This window comes from Neodiprion virginianus, chromosome 1 (assembly GCF_021901495.1).
Source record: "Neodiprion virginianus isolate iyNeoVirg1 chromosome 1, iyNeoVirg1.1, whole genome shotgun sequence".
Classification (NCBI taxonomy): domain Eukaryota; kingdom Metazoa; phylum Arthropoda; class Insecta; order Hymenoptera; family Diprionidae; genus Neodiprion; species Neodiprion virginianus.
This window is the reverse complement of record NC_060877.1, coordinates 26,705,035-26,717,009: the sequence shown is the minus strand read 5'-3', so window position 1 is coordinate 26,717,009 and position 11,975 is coordinate 26,705,035. Positions and strand designations below refer to the sequence as shown.

Sequence of the window (11,975 nt, the reverse complement as noted above, 5' to 3'; positions counted from 1 at the left end):
TGTTTTATACAATATACATATAATAGATTCTCTGTTGCATTTTACTATTTCAAGCATATATAACACATACGATAACAATGTTATACAATTTTCGGGTGGCCAAGTAAATACGAAACGAAATCTGATAAGGAACCTATCTTAATCTATAACATTTTATATTAAACGTGTATCAGTATTTTAACAATCACAAAATAATTGGACAAAGAACCCAAATGAGCATTTGGGACCGTCAGTCGGAAGGCAATCTCAAGTAAGCGTAAGTACTTGAGCTATGAAGGCGGACGCAGGTCCCAAACACAAATTTAAGCCTAAACCGAGATACGTTTATCGGATATCGTGTACGGAGATAGCATAAAGTGGGATATAGCGACGATAATACAAAGTAACGCAGACGGCTTATGTCACCACCAGTTTATGGACCAGTACCGTAAACATCCATACACCGTTGAATTTTTTGGTTTCCATCATGTGCTTTTGTAGTTTCGTTCTTTAATTTCAAGGTATCTACGGTCACCGCAATCAAGTCCTACGTACAACAAGTATAATAAATATTATACTAGCTAATACTGCGGTTGCAAGTTAACAATTCTCCGCCCAGAAGATTAGGCACTAATAGATATCCGTACTATGTATTATAGCCCATCGAGTGCATAAGCCATCTGTATTAATCTGCTTTGGATAATAGTAAGATATTCTGATAATGGAATGTGAAATAAAATCGTGTATTCGCTAAAAGCTATAATAAAGTATGACTTAAGTACGACCACAAAAACTTGGTCATTATTATGGCATTCATGTCCTCACCTACGCTTTCTTTTTTTTCTCTCTCTCTCTCTCTCTCTTCCACGTGTCATTCTTTTTGCCCCCCCCCCCCCTCCCCCTTCGCCCCTCTTTCCGTCTCTACTTTTGCTCATAATCAACTCGTTTTTATACTATTTTTAACCCCATACTCGTACGAGGCGATACTATATGGGTGTATATTATTCATTATTTGAATTTATTTTTTCTCGTAACATTCCACTGACGTTGCGAGAGGAGATTCCGCATATGGAACGGCACTTTATGAAAACAATCTCGATATTATTATCACGCTGCATCGATCGTGTAACACGCGCGCAACATTGGATAATTGAGTTTTGCTAAAATTCATTGCCTCAGTGAAAAATATTTCGTCCGAACGAAGTGAAAGTTTTTCAATCAAAGCTATAGATAAAAATGTACGCACCAGCCAAAGCTCTGTACTACCGGTAAACGTTGTCTAAATGTGCCGTTATTGGTTCTCGCGTGCGTCAGGGACAGAATACGAGTGTTCGTAATGTAGGTAAGTCGAGAAGTTTTGTGAGAATGGTCTGCGTGAAGTGCATAATATAATTAAACGAAGATCTGAGGGGATAGCAGCTCCCCCAACCCTAATTCCTCCCCTATCATCTCTGCGTCTTTCTTGAGCTCTGGCTACGAATTTTGATTTTCGATGAGGTTTGAGTACTGTGTCTTTTTCCCTCGTGGTGGCCGCTCTGCGCCTTCATTGGTCCTTCATGGGTCACACGAATCTGGAATGCACAAAGGGCGAAGAGGAGAATATTAGTACAAGCAGCGCCGACGTGATTCTTCGGTAAGATATTAGATGCCTGACGCCGGGGATTGAACGCGGGTTGAGACGGAGGAAGATTACATATGCCGGGTGTATATTGAGCGGAGAAATGATCGCGAGCCCTTCAATTTACCGACAACGAACCAGCTGACGCAAAGTAGGTCCCATTAACTTCCCAAGGATGAAGAAGAGACGGGATCAACTTGGCAAATTACGGATTATCAATGATCGCCGATCTGTTTCGGGGCGGGGTTTAAAAAAACAGCAACGTTTTAGCATAAAATATTCAGTTTTCAGACGGCAGAAATACCGGGTTTCCCTGTACGGCTAACCCCCGTCCTAAGTCCTAACCCGATCGCGACTTTTCGCAAATACGAAAAATGAAACAATAATACCCGGGTTTCGGCGTTGCGCCATAGCTATGGTATAATGTAGGCGCATACACGCGTATATCGAGTCGATCCGCGCAGGCACCTCAGCTAATAATTTGATATAATTTAATAAACACATCCCTTCGTTCAGGCAGGAGTCCGTTCGGTCCATAGCTGGACGCTGGGGGGTTCGCGGCTGTTATTACGGACAGTTTGATCGTATCTCGGCTCGCGTAATGATAATAGTCACTGGCCGTACTCCGCGATTCCTTAGCCGAGCGGCGTATGGGTAAATGCTCGGTGTACCAGAAATAGAGTCGCCAAGAAATTAGCCCCGACTGCATGCCGCGCCTTCGACATTTGACTTATATATCCTGAACGCGTGGAGCACGGGGCGCAGGTAGAGGCAACGTGTCGTGGCAGGGATGCTCCGGACACACGATTTCGAAGCTGCGTATATTACAGACCCGGCTGTACGGATACGATACGTCGGATTCTTATACTATTTACCTTATCTGTAATATAAGCTTCCCCGGCGGATGAATCTTTGCATAATGCGTGTCCGGCCCGAGCAGAAATGAAGTGGTTAGCCGTCCACCTTACAGGACGCTGGCCTATGGTGGTGGTGATTAAAAACACGTAAAAATCCCCCACTCAATTGTCTGTAATTACCGGGTTCGGCTTTGGATAAGAAACGCATGACCTGGATGCGGTATCGCAGTCGCGTGACGGAAGGCTGTTTATATTCGAGTTGTTTCTATTTCAGGGTGTGCGTGTGTGTGCGTGTTAATGTGTATGGGCACGAGTCGTGCAGAATAAAACGCGTTTCAAGCTTGAATGGTGATTCGCGTGCTTCTCACGCTTCCTTCCGCGCAATCCACTTCTATTTCAATTTCAAATATTTTCGACTAGCTTATAATGTACCCTGAATTCAGATCAAACACGTGTATAATGAGTGGAACGTAATATTATTTATTTCAAGGGAAACTAATCCGCCTCTGGTCAGCTTGAATTCGTTTTGGACTGCCGTTGCGAAAGCTGAGCTTTGCGTTGTTCATGGAAAATAAGTGAATCGGACTCACGAGAATGACAGAAAGTTTCTGTCCCGTCTTGAGCGCGATCGCTTTACCACTTTGCAACTCTGTGTAATCGCGAACTCAAGTCTTCGACAAATCAATGGTGTAGAAAGCAATAGAGCGCAAGCCCTACGTCCCTGTCATAATTTTTCCGAAGTAATGTGTTCAAGTGTTTTTTTTTTTTTTTTATCCATCTGCTTTTTCAACTCTCACCGAGTTAGTCCACGGCAAACAGCGCACGTTTGGGGTAAAATTTACATTGATATTTCCAAAAGTTAGTACATATCTTGTCTCTGGTCTCAATTTCAAAAAAATCTGCAAAACAGTCACGTATGATGATCGTTAAACACTCGTGTCTCCGGACCTATTTCTCGTACAAGGTTCGAATGAGACTAATTTTGAAGCTAATGGAATTGCCCGTCGAGGCATGAATATGAATGTTATTTCCTTTAAGACGAAACTTTTTCTTTCATCGGTATTTATAAGTGTTTACATGGATTTTTCACCATGATCTACGTAACCTAAGATTCTAAATCAAATACCAGCTTGTTCCTCGTATTAGCTTAAAAAAATATTCGAGAAATTTTTCTCCAGTCAACGACAATGTATTTACAAATTTTGATAAAATTTGAAAACATGACCGTTTCAATAGTGTGCTGTCTATCGTGAAACGACTCTCTTGCGTGAATTAATGCGTACCTATATATTATTACACATCTAATACGCTTAGAGTATACGCCCGTCTACGCGGTAAGACGGAAGAGTCGTATTGTTAGGTGAGGAACACGGCGTGCGTTAAGTTAAATAACAGTTGTGACTGTGAAAAGCTTTATCGCAGGTAACTGGAACTAAATGGGTAAAAGAGCATGTCGTGACAAAGCGATATAAAGGAAAATCAAGCGTAACATATCCGTAATCGTAGGAAAATCACGCGCGTGTAGAAAGACCGCGTCGTGAAGTAAACAAAAGATACAGAGTAAATTAGAGGATGAGTATAAGACGAGGCCCGCAAAGCATTGATTAATAATTAAAGTGAAGAGAGGGACGTTTTGTTCATCGACGCGATCAAGCTCGCGCGGTTGCTAAAAAAACATAGAAAATAAACGAAATATCAGAGTTAAAAAGCAAAAAAAAAAAAAAAAAGGAGATTCTCGATGACGGCTGTCCGCCAAATACCTTCGGGATTCATCATTGATCAGCCTTGTAAAGTTTGTACGTACGTTGTATTATGCGAAGCTCTGAGCCTACAGAGCCGGGGACGTACAATTAAATCGAATTGACTGACGTGAGGGAGGGACGGGGATTTAATTAATTTTCAAGAAGCGACGGAGTATCCTCCGGATTTTAATTAGCTACGAAAAAGGAAACACCCCCGTAACGCCAGACCGTTTCATGGTAGGTTATAGGTACCGTTCTCCGTTTAAACCGATTCTATTGTTCATTCACGCACCGCTATTTGTCAATTCGCATCGATTAATTTAGACTTCCTGCGGGTATCCGAAGAAAACGACCCGAAGTTTATTACCGGAACAGATTGAACGCGAACCTGCACCGATGGCTCCTTGTCTTTTTTAACGCAATCAAACCAAATGTCGAATCGACGGTTAGGCGAAGCTTATAAACTGTTCGTGTTTGATTAAGAAATGAGAATTTTCTTCAAGATATTTCTGCACTTTCAAATATACACATTACCGTGATAGGCTTGCAATCAGAGGTACTATTTAAAAGCGATCGCTAAACTGTACCTTGACGTATGCGATAAAAAGGGAACGATATATATATAGGAAGAAAATATTGTACGTGGATAGCGTAAATACGTAATCAACGTGCGTATACATAAATATGAATTTCACTAAAAACCGAGGCTTTCAAACTTTGGCCAGCAACGTGAGCCAAAGTTTTCGTGGTTATAAGGATGCAGGCGTTGCTGTGGAAGAACCACGTCGGAAAATAAATTGGTTAAGAGCAGAGGTGAGAGAAGCCCGAGCGACAAGGACTGCTCGAGGTAGCGGAGTGTAGGTGTGCGTGTCTGTGTTTCTGTGCATGTTCATGGGTCACAAGGTTCAAGGGTCAGGGGTCAAGGGTCAAGGGCATGACGGTCGAGGGTGCAGGCGAGGAGGATCAGGCGGCTTCGAGAGCTGCCGAGGAGATATAAAAGAGACCCCCTTTTATTTCCCTCAACGCTGTAACGGCGGATATAGCTATAATATGGGTATAAAATAATAACAATTGCAACGGTGATACAAGCGTGGTACCATAATGATGATAATAATAACAAAAACAACGACGGCGACGACGACGATGATGATGGCGATGATAATGATAAGGACAGTGATATAACGTGGCAATAACAGGAATGGCATAGGAACAGCCACGGATCGACGAGCAGCTGACCGGACGAAAGGACCGGGGGATACGAAGGCACGTGGTGCGGTGCGGAACCACACTTTGCCGAAATAATAACCCCTTTGCGGATTGCCGTACGTGGTCGGACAATGGCAACGAACTTGCGTGCTCATTATCAGCGACGGCAAACTCAGTCCCACGCGGAACCCGAACGCTTACGTATACGTATACCTACTCATGTGCATGTTAACGAAAAGCGTTAGTATGCATCTTTATTTTATAACATACGTATAATAATAATTTGCCACGCGTGTTCAGAGATTTTGAGGAATTTAATCAATAATTGAACGAACCTTGGTCTCGCCGCGGCGAAAATGTTTAACAATTCATATTTTTCTACTCCTTATCCAGGACTCGTTAAAGGATATTTCAAACTAAACTCGAGAAACACATCGGTTATTATGGAAATGAATAGTTTTTACGAGTATAAAAATTGTAAGATATCGCGTGTGAAGACGTTTGGTTCTTCGCTAATTTAGAAGCACATAATTTATGACAATACACTTGGCCGCGCCGAATTTTTTTCCACAGTCTGTGAGCCAAGCTCGGTTCAAATCCCGACGAGATTCCAAGTACATTATATATTCCAAGTACAGAATATATTGTTACCGGCTTTCAAGATTCGATTCAACGCTGAATCCGAGTTTATTTTTAAATTCGCATACGCTTGCTAATCACAGCGAGTTTCTGTATCAGACAGACGTATTCGACCGAGACAACAAATCGAAGGTTAAATAAATTAAATAATATTGTTAAAAATTAAGAGGCAGTCGAAACGAACGTTTTTGCGGTCAAGCCGCACGCGTTGTCGTACCTGTAATGTGTTACTCGTATAGTGTAGCACAGGTGTGGGGCGAGGCTACGTCAATGCATGCATCGCGCACAAGAGATAGATACCCGTGGCGGAACAAAGCGACCCACGCTGTGGGTACCGTCATATTCGTATCCATATTCACAGGCATGCGAGGACGTATGTAGAGGCGTTGCACAGCCGGTTGCACACACACGGATGAGCCTAAGGGCGAGCGAGATATCTGTATATACATGTGTAATAAGGCCGAGCTCACACCGATTCGGGGAGTGAAGATAAGAAGAAGAAGAAGAAGAAGCAGAAGTTGGAAGGTAGAAGGTAGAAGGAGCTCGATATGCTTCGCAAGTTTTTTGTTCGTCGCCAGGGAATCGGTGGATGAGCAAAGAGGGCTCTTCCATCGGGGGAACAAACAAAGTTTGCATCGACTCGATAATCATCATCATCATCGTCTTACGCGTTTATCATACGACGAAGGGTGTAATTACTGGCATGTTGCGGGACGTTTTCGTAAGTCATCGCCAGTCGGCGACTCTCCTCTTATACTTATAATATATCCCTCCCCCCAAGTTACAGATGCTCAGGCATTTGCAGACAGTCCAACCGGCGTCTCGAAGCGGACGTTGAACACCGTATGTAAACTGCAGGCTACATTTTGTCGGGTGAAACAAGTTTGGAGATAGTCCATACGCGGCACTCCGGCTGCTGCACCCTGTCTCTGTGTTCGTGTGTGTAAGGTAGGTAGGTACGTGTTCGCGCGAGTCCGGGGTTAGGCTACAAATCAACGCTCCAATCCGGCCGACTCGCCCGTTGCCGCTGACCGCAAGCTCTGCGTATAGGTTATTCCACTTTTCTACCATTTGCTTTATTATCCTTGTTATCATCATAATTATCATCAGGCTCGTCGTCGTCGTCGTTGCTACGTTATTTTTGCCACAATCATTATTGTTAGTATTTTTACTATCATCGTCATCGCCCTACCAGCAAGATCTGGATTTCCAGTTAATTACCTTCGTGCGCCAAGTCCCTGATCTCTACAATGTTACAAGTATGCGACTCCGAGTGCCAAGAGAAGATTCACCGCATACTTAAATTCGGTAGTAATTATCATCGCAGTTGAGTGGAGCAATTTCTTCTTTCTTTTCTCATCTAACCGCATGCTTCGAACCGTTGCTAAACTAGATAATACTTTTCGCTCTCAAGAATCGCCCGATCAATTGCGCGATTTACAATAGAAAACAATGCCACCAGGGCATACCGATTTTCAACTTAATTATTTGAAATCTTTCGTACGTGATACGCGTTTGCCAATCATTTGCCGATCATTCGCAAGTCCGCAAGTGGTCGTCGTTCGTTCCGAATGGTGAAAATTTTTCTCATTTACGAAGAGTCCGTTCGTTCTTTCGATGCGAACGCGTTATTTGAGCCGGATCCACGTACCGCTCGTGAAGCGTGTCACGAAGCCCAACGCCGATAGTGTTTTCCGTCGGTTTCTCCTACGTACGTAGAGTGGTCGGGGTATGTACCTTATACAGCGTATACCGAGCTCGCATGAAACACAGGCAGGTGCAACAATGGGTTTATTACCGAAACTCTTCGTCGAGCACCGTCGAATCCCGGGGTCCACCGCAAGTTCAACGCCCCCTGAGCGCGTATATATACGCGTGTGTCCAGATGTCCGTCCGGGTCCCTGCTGCCGTGTCCGTTTCTAAGTATTTCTACCGACGTCCGTGCATACGTACTGCACGTACCGTACACGTAGGTACGTACGTACAGCGATGCGTGTACGTTGCGTAGGTACAACGCACCCTGCTCAGAGCGATGGCAAAAACCTTTCCAACCTTGCGTTTGTTCGACAAGTTCGTTCGATATTTCTGCAGAAATTAGTCACGAATTCGTCGCGAGACCCGTCAAAAATTCAACTCGTTTCAGTCGAGTTGAGGGTTTCAACGAACGTTTTACGATTTATGGGTTTCGAGTTATTTTGCCACATTTAGTTATTTACGAAAATGAAAATTCTTTCTTCGAACTCTTGTCGGGAGAGTAATTCTTTAGAGTTCACTTTCTAGTTATTCGTACTGTAATTATTCTTACAGTTCCTTGTAGCCGCGTGATCACACTAGGTGTACAAATGAGCGACCTTATCCGTAAGTGATGGATGTAAAAAGGAAATAAAAACGAATCCAAATACACTGTAAGTATGACGTTGATAGCTGGGTTCGCGGTGTGAAATGAAGACGAATAAATAAAGATAGGAGAAATTAGCATTCGAAGAAGTTTGCGCAAGAGTTCAACGAGCTTCCGAATTCTAATATTTCAAGGACAACAAGTTCCTTCACTCGAAGTGATCAAGGAAAGTGGTTGCGTGACAAGCGTTAGAATATAAGAAATACAAAAAGAGGTAAATAAAAATTAGAGGCGAATAAGGTATCCAACGAACGCACAACGACCTGTACATATGTTAATGTAAATTAGATGTGTAAAGTCGAGGAAACCGTTGTAATATCAATCAAGGTGATCTGTCATCTTGACGTTAAAATACAAGTTCATCATTGCGTAACAGTTGAGATACCGAATGTAACATGTGCGTATAATATACCCGTGATACATACATATATACATATATACATATATATATATATATATACATAACGTGTAAGAGGTATAAAATGAATGAAGTTATGATCATCGCTGTATTTTGGTTCTAACGAGCCGCGGCGAGAGTTTGATTAGCTCTAGGAGAAACGCGTCAGCGAACTCACTCGCAGACCGAGAAATCGACTAGGATCGAGCTGAGAGAAACGCCGATCAATCGGTGTCAAGAAAATCTCTGTGACATCGAAATCGTTCAATCAACCCCGGCGGTTCGTCATCTAATTATAGCTCCACGCTTTCTAAAGAAAATTGCTTTCGATACGCCATTCATTCAATTAAAACGACCAGCTTCCTCTCGCAGATCGACGGATATCCGCGTCTCTCATACCTCCTACACACCATTGCGCATCTTATTATAATTCTTATACAGATGTACCATCGATCAGGATTGATCGTTTTCCACTCGATACCGTAGCTGTTGCATCCGTATCGGGCCGCTGTTGAGTATTGAAAACACGCATTGGGAACAGTTTCGAGTGACTTTGTCAACATCGTTACAAAGGCGACTTGAGTCGTGAGTAAAAGAATGATCGCTGACACATCGGCATTGGGCAATTGCGTTAGATCGAACTCTCCTTAGCGTGTGCCAATCCGCTAAATGACGCGGGACTTTCGACTGCGAAGACAATCGATTATGTACGTACAACGCCTACGAGCTTAGATATATTTACCGAAACGGCCATGCGCCGCGCTAAACCCGCGTTACACGGACTGTCTCAACTTTATATGGTTACTTCTCCGATTGCACAAGCGGTTTCTCACATTTCACTTATGCTCGACCCGATTTCGTTTGATTAAGGAGAACTCTCCGCAGGCTGGTCGCGTTCGATTGTCATTCGGCGGAAGCCGGTTTGCCGAATGGAACTTCCGGTTTGTTCCGAATGAAAACGCAAATTCGGCAGTCCACTTTTCTCGCACACTCTCGCAATGTAATTACACCTTTGCGAAATCGCGTCGTGGTCGATTTTCTTTCTTCATTGCCTCTGTCTTGCCGGTGAATTCAGGAACAATGCGCCGCGTTTTCATTACCAAAGAATTCACTGTACTTGCGAGTCGACGACAATTCATTCGTACGAGTCGCCCCGTATAACACGCGCGGTAGATTATGCATGCATGTATACGGGTCGGTAGATTGATTAATTGCCCCGCGAAATCGACAGCGAATATATATCCTGGCACACGGAGATACAGGCTTGTAGTTATAATTGACAAATAAAAAGATGCAACATAGAAACAATTATTATTGCATTATACGCAGGTGTGTTTGACGGGGGGCAAAAATTCGATGCATAGATTAGCTGCTAGCGAATGATTATACGTTGTTGCAGGATGTATATCGTACGGCGCACAGTAGCATCAATGTATTCGTACAGATACGATGTGAATCTAGATGGCGTGTAATTGGTTAAGAGAGAATATCAGAAATCCGTGATAGCTCGAGGTATACCTATTTCAATTTATCCGAGACTCGTCGCTTACATTCTTCTCTTCCGAATGAAAACTGAAGATTTTAGCTCCTGCAGAGTTTTCAGACAGCAACTCGGTGGTGAAAACTGATTACGACGGATTTAGCTAACGTTGCGTATAACGTATCGTAACAACTCAACAATGATACACGTAACAAGCGACAACTCCTTCACCAACGTGACTCCCATAGCAGCCCTCTTTATAGACTGCATCTATTGTGTCACCGTGTTCCTAGGCCAGAGACTAGTTGGATGACGGAGTTTAGAGTCCGGAGTCTAGAGCAAACAGCGCACAAAGCGCATTGTTGCAATCAGGCGACCCAGATCACGATTCACATGCAGACTGTGTGCCCACCGTGTCTGTATACGTCTGATTGTGAGATGCCCGGATTGTAACTACTTACTCGCTTGAAGAGAGTTACTGGTTCGGATAAACACCCCGACTCTGTGTTTCGTACTCGGGTAGACGTATTTAATTTTTTATAGTAAACTTGATCGTCGAACGACAAGGACTCGTTGACCGATACACAATGGAGTCGTTCGTACTGGTTCCTCCATCTCGGACAATGAATCTTGTTTGTTCTTTCTCTTCGCCGCGGATAAAAGGTCGTTAAACCGCCAATATTAATAAGGCATTGTCACTCCAATCGTTCGTTCGTTCGCGCGTGTTTCTTTGGAAGTATGTATAACGGTTAAAGAGACGGTCGATTCACGTAGTCGAACAATTTGGATCCCCCTTAACAGCGTCTAGTCTCGATCTCGATTCGATATCGGATGTTCAAAAATGGAGAAGAATTTATAACCGCCAATTCACTTCACGCCCAACTCGTATTAATCCAACTCGGGTTAATTCAATCTCTACGGTTGTTTCTTGGTTTAGTTCAAAACGGTTCTAGCAGCCATTTATACTCAATTTCACATGATGTTTCTTTTTCTCTTCACTATCAAGTATAATCTTGCAGCCTTGCCAATCTGCTCTACGAACGTTTCTTAACAAGCACGGGTAACCCATGCGAACAGGTTTTGAACCAAATTTTTTTCACGGAAGCAATTAAGTGATCAGGATAACAATTGAATGTATCATACCTTCATTTTCACTCGCTTGTAGTTATAAGATTTCAAATTGATAATTAGTCTGAATTAAATTCCCACGGGACACTAGTCTCTAAAAGTAGAACCTCTGTCGTGTAAACGTGTTACGAATTTTTAATAAAAATTAAAAGCGAAAGATAAAAACTGAATCTAAAATATCCTAAAGTTCATTGCTAATGCACATTCGTGGTTATAGCTATGGCGGAAATTCCGCTGACTGAACGGGCCAACGCGGCAAGTTGATAAAAAGTTGGTAAAAAGTCAGTTCCCACGAGTACCTAGACGGGTAATTTTTCCTTGATAATTAGCAAAAATCCAGTGCCCTAATTTACAATGTCACACGCGCCGAGCCGCTAAGAGTTTTATCGCAGAATGTGCCGCAGCCACTTTGCAGGCACCCTGTGAAATGGCATTGGCAACAATGGATTGTTAACGAACGTGAAAAAAAGTAGAAAAATAGAGTTTTCTCTCCCGGCTTCAGTTAGTTCACATCTAGCGAATCACTCCACC

At 43.1% G+C, this 11,975-nt stretch overlaps 1 protein-coding gene across 6 annotated transcripts in view; it reads right to left on the bottom strand.

Moving 5' to 3' along the window:
• Positions 1-11,975, bottom strand: part of LOC124305915 (uncharacterized) — a 119,457-nt gene that overhangs the window by 10,892 nt on the left and 96,590 nt on the right. For 5 of the 6 annotated variants that reach the window (XM_046765937.1, XM_046765945.1, XM_046765928.1 and 2 more), the window contains one exon: positions 885-1,550. The exons of the other annotated variant lie outside the window; for it this stretch is intronic. The gene's annotated coding sequence lies outside the window, so the exon portion shown is untranslated. Of the gene's footprint in view, positions 1-884; positions 1,551-11,975 lie in introns of those variants that run through there. 6 annotated transcript variants of the gene reach the window in all.